The sequence below is a fragment of the Eptesicus fuscus genome, chromosome 4 (assembly GCF_027574615.1).
Source record: "Eptesicus fuscus isolate TK198812 chromosome 4, DD_ASM_mEF_20220401, whole genome shotgun sequence".
Lineage (NCBI taxonomy): Eukaryota > Metazoa > Chordata > Mammalia > Chiroptera > Vespertilionidae > Eptesicus > Eptesicus fuscus.
This window is the reverse complement of record NC_072476.1, coordinates 54,180,037-54,192,471: the sequence shown is the minus strand read 5'-3', so window position 1 is coordinate 54,192,471 and position 12,435 is coordinate 54,180,037. Positions and strand designations below refer to the sequence as shown.

At 37.9% G+C, this 12,435-nt stretch overlaps 1 protein-coding gene across 14 annotated transcripts in view; it reads left to right on the top strand.

The window, feature by feature from the left end:
* The window catches only part of PAM (peptidylglycine alpha-amidating monooxygenase), a 268,465-nt gene that overhangs the window by 43,677 nt on the left and 212,353 nt on the right, over positions 1-12,435 (top strand). For 12 of the 14 annotated variants that reach the window (XM_054715025.1, XM_028149816.2, XM_054715030.1 and 9 more), the window contains exon 2: positions 2,166-2,259. The gene's annotated coding sequence lies outside the window, so the exon portion shown is untranslated. Of the gene's footprint in view, positions 1-1,458; positions 1,478-2,165; positions 2,260-12,435 lie in introns of those variants that run through there. The other 2 variants (XM_054715026.1, XM_054715027.1) reach the window with 2 other exon arrangements.

Below are 12,435 nucleotides of genomic sequence, written 5' to 3'. Positions count from 1 at the left end.
GCCACTCTATCAACTCAGGGAAGCAGCCAAAATGCGGAGACAAAGAAACATGTCACAAATGAAAGACATGGAGGAAAGCAAACAACTGGATATAGAGTCCAAAACCACAGTTATAAGGTTTTTCAAGAATTTTCTAGAAAAGGCCGATAAATTTAGTGAGACCCTCGAGGATATGAAAAAGGACCAACTAGAAATTAAGCATACACTGACTGAAATAAAAAATAATATAAAGAGATCCAACAGCAGACTAGAGGATCGCAAGAATCAAGTCAAAGATTTGAAATATAAAGAAGCAAAAAACACCCAACCGGAAAAGCAAAAAGAAAAAAGAATCCAAAAATATGAAGATAGTGTAAGGAGCCTCTGGGACAACTTCAAGTGTACCAACATCAGAATTATGGGGATGACAGAAGAAGAGAGAGAGCAAGATACTGAAAACCTATTTGAAGAAATAATGACAGAAAACTTCCCCACCTGGTGAAAGAAATAGACTTACAAGTCCAGGAATTGCAGAGAACCCCAAACAAAAGCAATCCAAAGAGGACCACACCAAGACACATCATAATTAAAATGCCAAGGGCAAAAGACAAAGAGAGAATCTTAAAAGCAGCAAGAGAAAAACAGTTACCTACAAGGGAGTACCCATACGATTGTCAGCTGATTTCTCAACAGAAACTATGCAGGCCAGATGGGATTGGCAAGAAATATTCAAAGTGATGAACAGCAAGAACCTACAACCAAGATTACTCTACCCAGCAAAGCTATCATTCAGAATTGAAGTGCAGATAAAGAGCTTCACAGATAAGAAAAAGCTAAAGGAGTTCATCACCACCAAACCAGTATTATATGAAATGCTGAACGGTATTCTTTAAGAAGAGGAAGAAGAAGAAAAAGGTAAAGATAAAAATTATGAATAACTAATATATACCTATCAACAAGTGAATCTAAAAATCAAGTGAATAAAAAATCTGATTAATAGAATAAACTGGTGAATATAATAGAATCAGGGGCATAGAAAGGGAGTGGACTGACAATTCTCGGGGGGAAACTGGTGTGGGGGGTGTGGGAAGAGACTGGACAAAAATTGTATACCTATGGATGAGGACAGTGGGGGCGGGTAAAGGCAGAGGTTGGGGTGGGAACCGGGTGCAGGGGAGCTATGGGGGGAAAAGAGGAACAATTGTAATAATCTGAATGATAAAGATTTATTTAAAAAAAGAAAATAGGGATAGTAATGGCATCTAATCATATCATTATATGAAATAATTACTAAATATGAAGAAATTATAGTGATCAAAAACTGCCAATTTCAGAGCCTTGGAAATCTATTACCATTTATATATTTTGCATATAATGGAACAGATCATCACACAGGCTCTTGCTTGGCCTTAGAATCCTGCTCAACTCAGAACACCAGGAAGTTCCTACTATTTTGCAGAATTGGCAGTCAATGTGAAACATATTTGTTATCCCTGAGGTAATGCAACTCTACCTGTCTTTTCTCTTTCTATTTTGCTAACAGTCTCCATAATGCAAATATCTACCCAGTTACTTGTAAAAGAGGGAATGCAGAGATTAGTTATCAATAATCATAGTGTTCAGGTACCATGCTAGGTGCCTTACAGAGATTTGTGTTAAGTAGCTGACCCCAAAATTTATATGTCCAGTTTCATCATCTAACCCAGGCCCCATTCATTAATTCGTTGATCATTTGTCTCCTTCACTTAATTGTCTAACAGGTGCCTAAACTTACTGCTCACTGTTCACTATCCTTTAGCCGCACTGGACTTCTTATGTTCCTTGAGCATTCTAAGTTTATTTCTGTCTCCGACTTTTGTTCTTGCTGATTCTATGCCTGGAAGGCTCTGTCCTTTTATTTTATGCATCTTGCTTCTTTTCCTTATTCAAATGTCATTTCTTATTTTATTTTTTTCTTTATTGATTAAGGTATTACATATGTGTCCTTATCTCCCCTTTGCCCCCACCCCCCACACTCATGCCCTCACCCTCCTGAGGTTTTTTTCTGACAACTGTATTAAGTCACTCTCCCATCCAGTCAGTTTCTTATCTCATCATCCTATGATATGTTTCTTTAGAACCCTTTTCCACATATATAAAATTATGTTATTTATTTAATTGTTTACTTTTCTTATCTCCCAACCCAGAATGCAGGCTCCCTGAGAGCAGTGGCCTTGTGTGGCTTGTTCAACACTGTACTCCAAAGACCTGAAACTGTGAGTGGCTTACCAATCTTCAGAGGTATGATTATTTATTTCCATATTTTTATAGGTGACCAAAGTGAGGCCCAGAGAGGTATAGTAGCTTGCCCAAGATCATGGGCATTGGAAGTGACAGAGTTGAGATGTAGACCCAATGCTGGGCTCTAAAAACCTGTGCAACAATGCAGTTGAAGATTAGGGACATTGATAGGAGGGCGGGGGCTGTGTTGAGTGCTTGTAACTTTCGTTGAGTCCCTGGGCTGGCAATTATTGTTTGTCTAGCATTGTCAGAGAAGAGCTGGTCCTGATTACTTCATACTCTAGTACACTTGACTTATCTCCCTTCCTTTTTCCTTTTGACTCAGTGCCCAAGACACCCATGGTTAATATTTTACAAGAATGCATTTGAACCCTCACTGCCTGGGAAAAACAAACACTGGGTTTTAAAGAAGCTCCCAAAGGCCTAGAATTCATGATTTTGAACTCAAATGAAATTTTCCACCTGACTTGGTTTCTTCCTTTTTATATATATGCTGTTTCCGAGCATTTGTTACTTGACATTACCATTGATTATAGCTTCAGCTTTCTTTTGTGAGTTTATGTTAATAACACAGATGATGCTTTGGTTGTACTTGGCCCCTATTGACTAGAATATTTCTACCTCCATACCTTTCCCATCCCATCCCCCACCCCCAGTGCTGCAGTGGGACCATTTATGTTGTTTTTAGCCAGGCATGCTGCAGAATAAAACAGTTTGTCATGTGTATCATAAAATGTATAAATATGTGTTAACTTTTGTGGGGAAATGGAAAGAAGAAAACCAGGGCAGTTGATTAAAATGGGATAATCAACCGCATAATAAGTTACACCCAGCAGATTATAGAGGGAGAAGTTATTGGCACTTTTTACTCCAGGACATTTGGTGTGCTTCATTGCATTTGACCTTTTAGAAGCTATTGACATCATTTGGGAACTGCCAGTAAGCCTGCCTTAACCAGTTAAAGAGAAGGAATCGTAGCATTGTGGAACTGACTTGATTAATTTAAATCCAAACACACACAGTGCTGCATGGATGCCCTTTGCAGTGCCCTTGCACAAAAGGATTTCATTCAGAAGCATTATAACCCACATCCTGCTGTCAGACCCTTTCGGCTCTGTTGGTCCTCTCAGACTGTCGGCAGCATCTTTAACCCTTTTTATGCTTCCTTTTATCTCATGAAAACAATGTCTATGCTTAGATTCACACAAATGCTCTACATTTCACTCTAAGTTCTTTCTTTGTGTCCTAGGGAAAAGGTATTTTAAAGTTCCACTAATTGAGAGACTAAAATGGGAACTTATCTAAAACTGGCTTCTTTAGAAAAGTATATTAGAACTTAATCCAGCGCTTCCTCTGGGAATTGTAATCAAAATTAGAATCATGAAATGTTGAAATAAGTTTTTGGCATTAGAGTAAGCTATCATCTATAATACCTTTGACTTTTAGATTAAAAACATTGAAGGCTTTATAATCCATGTTTAGTTTTGGGAAAACATCAAAGTTAATTGACTTGTGGGTGAGTTCCGAGTAGTATAAGGATGATCTAGTCCTGGATTCTTAAATGAAAGCAAAATTAAAATTATTTAAGGATAAAACTTTGAATAATTTCAGTCTATTATAGTCTGAACTGAGTGAAGTACCCACACGTTGGTCACTCTGCTGGGCTTGGTTGCAGAAGAGGGCAAATATTTGTGCGGGAGAAAATTGCTACTAGGTGCTTCATAGCACATGGAAATGTTAAACTGGAAAGGACCAACACCCTCATTTTATTTATTTATTTATTTATTTTTTATTTATTTATTTATTTATTTAAATATATATTTTATTGATTTTTTTACAGAGAGGAAGGGAGAGGGATAGAGAGCTAGAAACAACGATGAGAGAGAAACATCAATCAGCTGCCTCCTGCACACTCCCTACCGGGGATGTGCCCGCAACCAATGTACATGCCCTTGACCGAAATCGAACCTGGGACCTTTCAGTCCGCAGACTGACGCTCTATCCACTGAGCCAAACCGGCTTCGGCAACACCCTCATTTTAAACAGCAAAAAAAATCTACCCCCCCGCCCCCCCCTCCACACACACATGATTATTCAAGTTCTTAAAGGCCCTTATTGGCCAGCTTCTGCTTCTTCATTACCCAATTACCACACTCTTCCAGAATACTGATGAAGCCTTTCAGGAAGGTGGTGTAATCCCATTCTCTGGTTTTGTTCATTATCATAATTTTAATTACTGTTTTAAGGGCTTGTGATGTGCCAGTACTTCATGCATTATCTTTGTCTTCATAACTACAATATTAGGTATTGTTCTTCTCTTTTTGAAAATTAGGAATTGGCATTTAGAAAAGTTAGGGATTTGCCCAGAGTATTAGTTACTCTGAGAAGGTGGGCAGGAGCCAAGGAGGCAGCCTTCTCTAGGATATCATTAGCTAGATACAGGGAAAAGAAAAGGGCAACAACAGGTATTCCTCCCAAGCCTTGTCAGTTGACTTGAAAATGTTATGGTGAATGAGTATGCCATGGGTCAATGGTAAGAGAGAAAGAATTAAGGCAATTTTGGCTTTAGTTCTTCAGTGGATTCACTGTGAGGGAATATGAGGGCACCTCCTTTCTAGCTGTCATTAGCACTAGATGTCTAGGTGAGGAATGTATTGGGGAATCAGGGAGCCTAAAAGCTATGTGACACAAATGCAATTACAGCATTATTTTGAGTCTCTGTTTATTTTCATTTCAACCACATTAAGTTGTTTCAAAGACCAAGTGGAATAATCTAAAATACTTTGTAAAATGAATATAATTAGGACATAACATTTTTGTTCATTTATTCGATAAATATTTATCAAAGTGAATGCCAAATGTAAGGTATGTTGCTATATGGAGAATAAGAAGGAGATATAGACTTTGTCTCTACTTCTCAGAAGGTTAAAATGAGTAGGAAGATAAGATGCATGATAATAGGCAATAGAATGTTTTAAATGCAATTTGTAAGGTAGAGAACACTGGAATTTCCGAGGAGGAACCCATTCCTGATGGAAGAGATGGGTCTTAAAAGAGTTGGTTAGGGTTTAGATTGGTGGGAAGGAGAGACAGAAGGAATGTGATGGGGGGAATGGGTAGGTATGTGTGGGATTACAGGAGGAGGAAGCAGTTAGAGCAAAGGCCTGGGGGAGGGAAAATACAGAGACATATTCGAGCATCAGATTGTCTCATTGGCTGTAGCTCCAGGTGCCCAGAGTGACAAAGATGGGCTTCTGTTGAAGCTGTGAAATCTGCACTTGACTCAGTGACCACAGGGGGAGCCTTTGGGGATTTGGGAGTTTCGTAGTAACCTGGTAGGGCAATGGTTGTGAAGTTCGTCAAGGACAAAGTGATACATAGAATGGTTAAAGGAGTGAGGCACTGCAGTCAGGAGACCAGAGCGTCATGAGATGACTGGAGCAGATCTAAGCTGGAGGGGACAGCCTGGGACTGGAACAAAGAGGTGACAGATCAGTGAAATTTGGCCACAGACTGGGTTTAAGGGTGATGGAGAGTTAGAACTTTTTGCCATTGGAAGTTCTGTCATACTTTTTCATCAAATTAATATGCATTTGTTTTAATTAACAAATTTAAACCCAAATGCTAATCATAAAATCCCATATACCACTGATTTTTTTTCAGTACTTATATGCTTCACTGGAATTAGGAAACGTGTTGTATCAAGACCAGAGGAGCCAAGAATGTTGCTCATCTGGACTAGAAGGAAGTTCAACATAAATTGTGAGGCAAAACCAGCTTAGGATGAAGGCTGTTTGGCCTTATCATCAGAAAGGTGATTTGGGAGAGGAGGCAGGCTGGCCACTGACTGGTCAAGGCTTTAGAAATCCTGGCCAAATAACCCCTCAGAGGTAGCACTTTAATCCCCATTTGCTTCTGAATTGGCACTTGCCAACATGATTTCACTTTTGTTTAAGAAACAAGTTAAGCTCAGGACCTTGGTGAACCCCAAGTTTCAATTTAAGGATTAAGGTAGTTGCATGGGAGTTGATGAGATTTATAATACCTTGACAGTCAAGGGGTATGTCTTTGGGAAATGTGCTATGTTTTTCCCCCGTGAAAGACTATTTCCACCTTCTAGCTTTTGTTTTCTTTCAGTTTGAGAAATTATAATATTATTTAGATGTCATTGAAGCCTTGGGATCCACTAGGAAATAGGTAGATTTTCTGAAGTTTAGGACAGATACAGGGGGTATACAGTTATCCAGGGGAAATATGTCAGGGCTTGGTGGATCTAGTGCTGTTACTGGGTAGATTTTGTGCCTGCTCCCAGCGCGGTGCTGAGTGGCCTAATGTGGATATGCACTTCACAAAGCCTCTCTGTGCTGTCCTTAGGAATCCAAGGAAAGGAGGTGGTGACTTTTGTAAGAAGTTATCCACCTAAGAAAGAGTTTATGATCTCTGAGAAAGTGGTGAGGTTGCGCGGATCAGAAAATTTAGTTGGAGTGTCAAGAGGAAATAGAGTACTGATGAGAACATGACATCGTGAGCTGTTTTTGTAGATGAAGAGAGAATAAAAACAAAAGGAAGCTTAGAATTAGGAAATGGATATGGGGGAAATTAGGCCCTTGCTTTTTCTGAAGCAAGCCTCTTTAACTGGACACTTAGTCTGGCCACCTGGGGCCGTTTGTCTCACTGGCACTTGATTTCTACTCCTGCTGGTGATCTTCCCTATTCCCTTCAGCTTCTGTAGTGGTCAGAGGCCTCTTGGTTTGGTCTTATTTTGGGGCAGGTTCTTCTTAAATCAGTACCTTTGAAAGAAAAGCTAACAAACCAGCTTTACTGTTGGACTGTTTCTTTATGACCATCCATCTCTGAAAAAGTCGATACACCTGTCTCTTTTTGGTCTGTGTTACATAGATAACCTTTGTTTGCTTTACCCATCTTAATTCTGTTTAGACAGGTGGATCATCTCCCTAGTAAGTTGTCTGAGACACCTTGAAATAGTCTGGCTAGTATGTTAGGATCTAGTCCTTATTCTTTTCTGAGAGGAGGTAAACCAGGATTGCAAGTTTAAAACACATTGAAATGAATTTCCATTTTTCAAATTAAATAGTGATTCATATCCAATGGTTAAAAAAAACTTAAAAGTTTAAAAATATACAACATAAAAATTGGAGGACTCTCTCAATATTTTATTGAAACGGCCAGAAGTAAATACCCCTAGCTATTGGGTGTGTATCTTCTAGACATTTTTTTCAATACATATTTAAATAAACAAATATATTTATTTTAAAAATTGAGTCATATTATATGATGTGTGTGTGTGTGTGTGTGTGTGTGTGTGTATAGATTATTTTCATTTGTATCATGGCAGATTTTGTATATGTATCATTTTCACTTAGATATGATAAAATTTGCATGTTTTGCTTCTCAAACTCAGGGTCTCAGGAAAATCAAGTGAGTAGATAGAGGAATAGTTCCGTTTTCGTTGTAAAGCTTTTTCACTTTACATAAGTTAAGGGAAACCAATTATTGTGGGTTTTGTGAGGGCAGACTTTACTATTCTTTCAGAATTCTCCCTCCAAATTTTCAAACAGGTTTAAATTCTGTGTAGTTTTCCACATTGTATAGTGGGGCTGTTTTATTCCATTTGACTATTTTTGTAAGCAGTATTATTGCAATTCACTTGTATGCTTTTTTTTTTATCACAAGGGAAACATTAAAGGCGGGCTTAGCTTCATCTAAATCGAAGTAGAAATAATAATAGTTTCTTTGAAATAGCTTAGATCTAAGTAGACAGTACCGAATGACAGCCTTCATATTTTATTGTTATGACTGTCTTAAAGAGGATCTGCCAAGTTACTTGCTTATCTTTACAATTACAGTATTTGCAGCAGAAAAGTTAGACCATGGTATTGTTTGAAAACATGTCAATCCAATATTCATGGAGAAGAAAACAATAGTTTGCATAGTACAGGTAATAAATTATATACTTATGAAAGCATTGCATCTGATCAAATAAGCATGATATATCATTGGAGACTCAATTTGATGTTGAAGCATTGTTATTTTAAGCAATTACTTTAAACCTGGTATTTTTAAGAGGGGGTTGTATTCCCATGAATGTAGGTGACAGAAGCAGGGCAGGACAAATAGTTCAAAGGGAAGATTTAAATTGTGTGTAGCTTAGGGGTTATTAGAAGTAGAAGTAATTCTGCTGTGATAGAAGAGACTTAATCAAGAAGACTGTGTAGCAGTAAGATGGCAGATTTCCTCTGATTTTATCTAGAGTGTCATAATTAGGCATTTTGCTGGAGGTGTTTTCTGGATAAGTGATGTATTGGCAGGGCTTTACTGGAGCTTGGAGATAAATGGACCCGGCAGCTGCCACCTCCTGGAGAAGTAAATAGAGAGAATCAGTTTTCATTGTTATCAGCACACTGACCTCTGAAGGCACAGATGTGAGCTTTCTTTTCAGGGGGAATCAAGTATTCAACCTCAAGGAAAAGGATGTTTTTAATACAATAATATTAATGTTTGTTAAATGAGAAAACCATCTATGAATACTTATACTATTGCTACCTGTGAGCATTATTTATTGACCTGTGACTTCATCAGAGTTTCAGCTGTGAGAGGAATATTGCTAATGGATTCATGTAATGACATTTGTCATTAAAAAGTCACATCGCAATGAATAGATTCAGAATTCATTGAGTCCCTTGCTCTGTGTCACACTCAGCGCTCTGTGACAACCTTCGTTTCCTACTTAGCAAATCCAAGCCTGGTAGCTCCAGCCCCAGGAAGTTGTTAAAGCAATTAAAGGCTCTGTCTCCCAGCACATTGCTTGGTTACCATAGTATCCTCTGCCTCCAAGTCTCTCCTGATGATGTCAGTATGCATACAGGGGTTGTTCAGAGCATCTACGTGGGGATGATTCACCCTGCAATAAAGCCCCTCTCTCGTTGCTGGGTTTCCAGTGCGATTTCAGACGTCCCTAGAAATGGAGGGTAAGTGCCTTCTTTTGCATATCAGAGAATTACTAAACGCCTCTATTATTCTGTTTTAGGTGTATGAATGGTTTCATGCTTTCCAAGATATGCTACTGCCTGAAATCATAATGTTTTGGAGCATTTCAAGCCAATTTTCTAGAATAGTCACAGTTTATACTTTGTGTGTGTGTATGTGTATGTGTATGTGTGTGTGTGTGTGTGTGTGCGCTTGCACACGTGGGACAGACAAAAATAACTGTGAATGCACAATGTAGTGCCTGCTACCCTCCCTGGTTGGCAGCAATAGCAAACAAGATTGAGCTTTTAATTTTTAATATTTGAATTATGTAAATTTCTTAAAGTATTTTGACTGGTGTCACAGCACAAATGGGGCTATATTTCAAGTGTGTGAATTACATTTTTTGGTTGATACTTTATAAGTTTTATCCAGCTTAAGCAATATTAACATTTCAAAGGTCTAAGATGATAGTGGCAGATATTATTAGAAAGAAGGGCCAAGTTAGGATGTGAATCTTTATGTTAGAGAAATTAAAACTTTCACTGTAGAACAAAGATTTAGTTATGGGGCGACATATGAAGTAGAAAGTATATTGATAACCATGGTTGCATACTTATTTTATACTTTTAATGTTTGTGAAAATATCTCACAACTTGATAACGGAAATAATGCCCCTATCTTGTGATAAATGAAATTAGTGCTTCATGAAAGTTTTCCATACAATATAGCAAGGCTTCTTAAGGATAAACCAACTGGGTTCAGCTTTATGGGAAGAATGCTGTAGAATCACTTATATAACATTCAAATAAAAGAGCCATGGACAAATATTTCCCTTGAATAGTTAGTCTTCTGTTTCAGTTGTTTCACTCAGTATGCCTCAGAAAGAGACAATGAATGAGGCACAGAGACGGGTTTCTTCCTACCAGCTTCTGAATCTCTCCATTCTGAGAGTTCTGTTCATATGTTAGTCATGCATGATTCCTTCTTCTTGATCCCCAGGGGACTCTTTCAGTATATCCTTCGAAGAATGTAATACTGTGTCTAAATGGAGGAGGTAGGTAAAGGCAGTTTCTAATTAATCAACGGATAGCCTTGCAAGAAAAAAAAGAATGAGAATGTCGTGGATGGGGTGCAGAGCTCTCTCATGTCTTTATGTACTTCACCTTTATTCTGTGTTGGAGAGAGACAGATGGCTTTTTTTGAGATGTTGGTAAACGGTTTAGACTGTCCATTTCTAGAGGGACATCGATTGAAACTGGCATTTTATTTTTGGAGTCTTCCAGAATATCCCCTGCTGTCTAACTTTCCCTTGCTTTTTGTGTGGGATTGTATTAGTGGACTGGTTATCCTCTTCATTCCCCTTGCTATAAAGAATCACTGAGAAATACAGCTGTGAGAGTGCAAAAATAGGTTAAAATTTTCAATTTAGTTTCTGATATGTGAGGATATCTCTATCTTAAATATCATAAATGTATATTTAGTGACTTCCTTTCTACTCTGAAAGCATGCTAAAATGCTTTGACTTTTAATTTTTTTTTTTCTAAATTCAGACTTAATCCTGTTTTTTTGTTTGAAAAATTGCTATTAAAACAAATTCCTAAAAAGTAGAGATAACTTATGATACTACCTAATTTAGGTCATGGTGGGTCAAATAGTAAAGAAATTAAATCTGTATAAACTGTTTCCATATTTTTAAAACCCTTTTATTGAAACACTTTCAGAATGTTTATATTGAAAAGAAGACTAGTACATTTCAGGATATATTATATCAGGGCTTTGCTCTTTGTTGTATTAATGTTTTTGGTGATATAATTTAATCTAAGTAGCTAACTCTACAATAAAAAAATACTTATGCAGCTTTGAACCCTTAAGATAGTCATGCAAGTATTCTCCTGCCAACTTGAACGATACAAGTAGCATTTTATATCGAGTGCTCTATAGAGATGACAGTTTTCTTCATGCTTTAGTCAGAAAATGTTTCCAAGCAGTTTTAGTCAGGGTGGTTTTAAAAACTGGTTTAGCAGAATTTTCATTTTATTTTTATGTCATAATAAGAATGTTTTAACTTTTACAGATATTTAAACTTATTCCTGCTGAAATATAAAATGCCAGGTCTGTAGACTTGGTAAAGCATGAGACGAAGAAATATAAATATGACAGAAAAAGGATCACTTTGACTCTCTGCAGATGATAAGTTAAAACAAACCAGCACCCAAAAGAATTAGAGGAAGCTGAATGGGAACATGGTCCTGGAAATAAATATTTTGTCCAATGATAGGAGAGAAACTCAAGCTGTGAGAAATTGGTTATGTGCTTTGCCCAGTTTCTTTTTAAAAATATATATATTTTATTGATTTTAGAGAGAGAAAAGAGAGGGATAGAGAGATAGAAACATCGATGAGAGAGAAACATTGATTGGCTGCCTCCTGCACACCCCCCACTGGGGATTGAGCCCACAACCTAGGCATGTGCCCTGACTAGGAATCGAACCATGATCTCCTGGTTCATGGGCCGATGCTCAACCACTGAGCCATACGGACCAGGCACTTTGCCCAGTTTCTATGTTCATTTAACGGCAGCGCCAGGTCAGGGAACTGGAAGCCCACACTCACAGGAGGGTTTTTCATTTGAATGGCAGTACACTCACTAGTTGGAATTGAGTACTTTTTTTCCTAGGCAACTTCTCCCACAAAAGAAGTGATTAAAACAGTATAATAGCTAGGAAAGTGTATTAGTTTTCTTTTGTTGCTATAACAAATGACTTGCAAACTTGGTTGTGTAAGGAATACAAATTTATTATCTTAGAGCTCTGTTGGTTAAAAGTCAGACACAGATCTCAATGAACTACAAAGTCAAGGTGTCAGCAGGCCTACATTTCTTTCTGGAGGCTCTAGGGGACAATCCATTGTCTTGTCTTTTCCAGCTTTTATGGGCCACCTGCATTCCTTGGCTCATGGCCACCCTCCTTAATCTTCACAGCTAGGAAGTACAGACCAAATCCTCATTCAGCCATCTCTGATTCTGCACAGCTGGGAAAGGTTCCCCACATTAAAGGACTGGGGTGATTAGATGGGGCCCATCTGGATAACCCAGAATAATCTTCCCATGTTAAAGTCTTTAATTTTTAATCACATCTGCAAAGTTATTTCTGTTATGTAAAGTAACATATTCACATGCTTTGGGGAT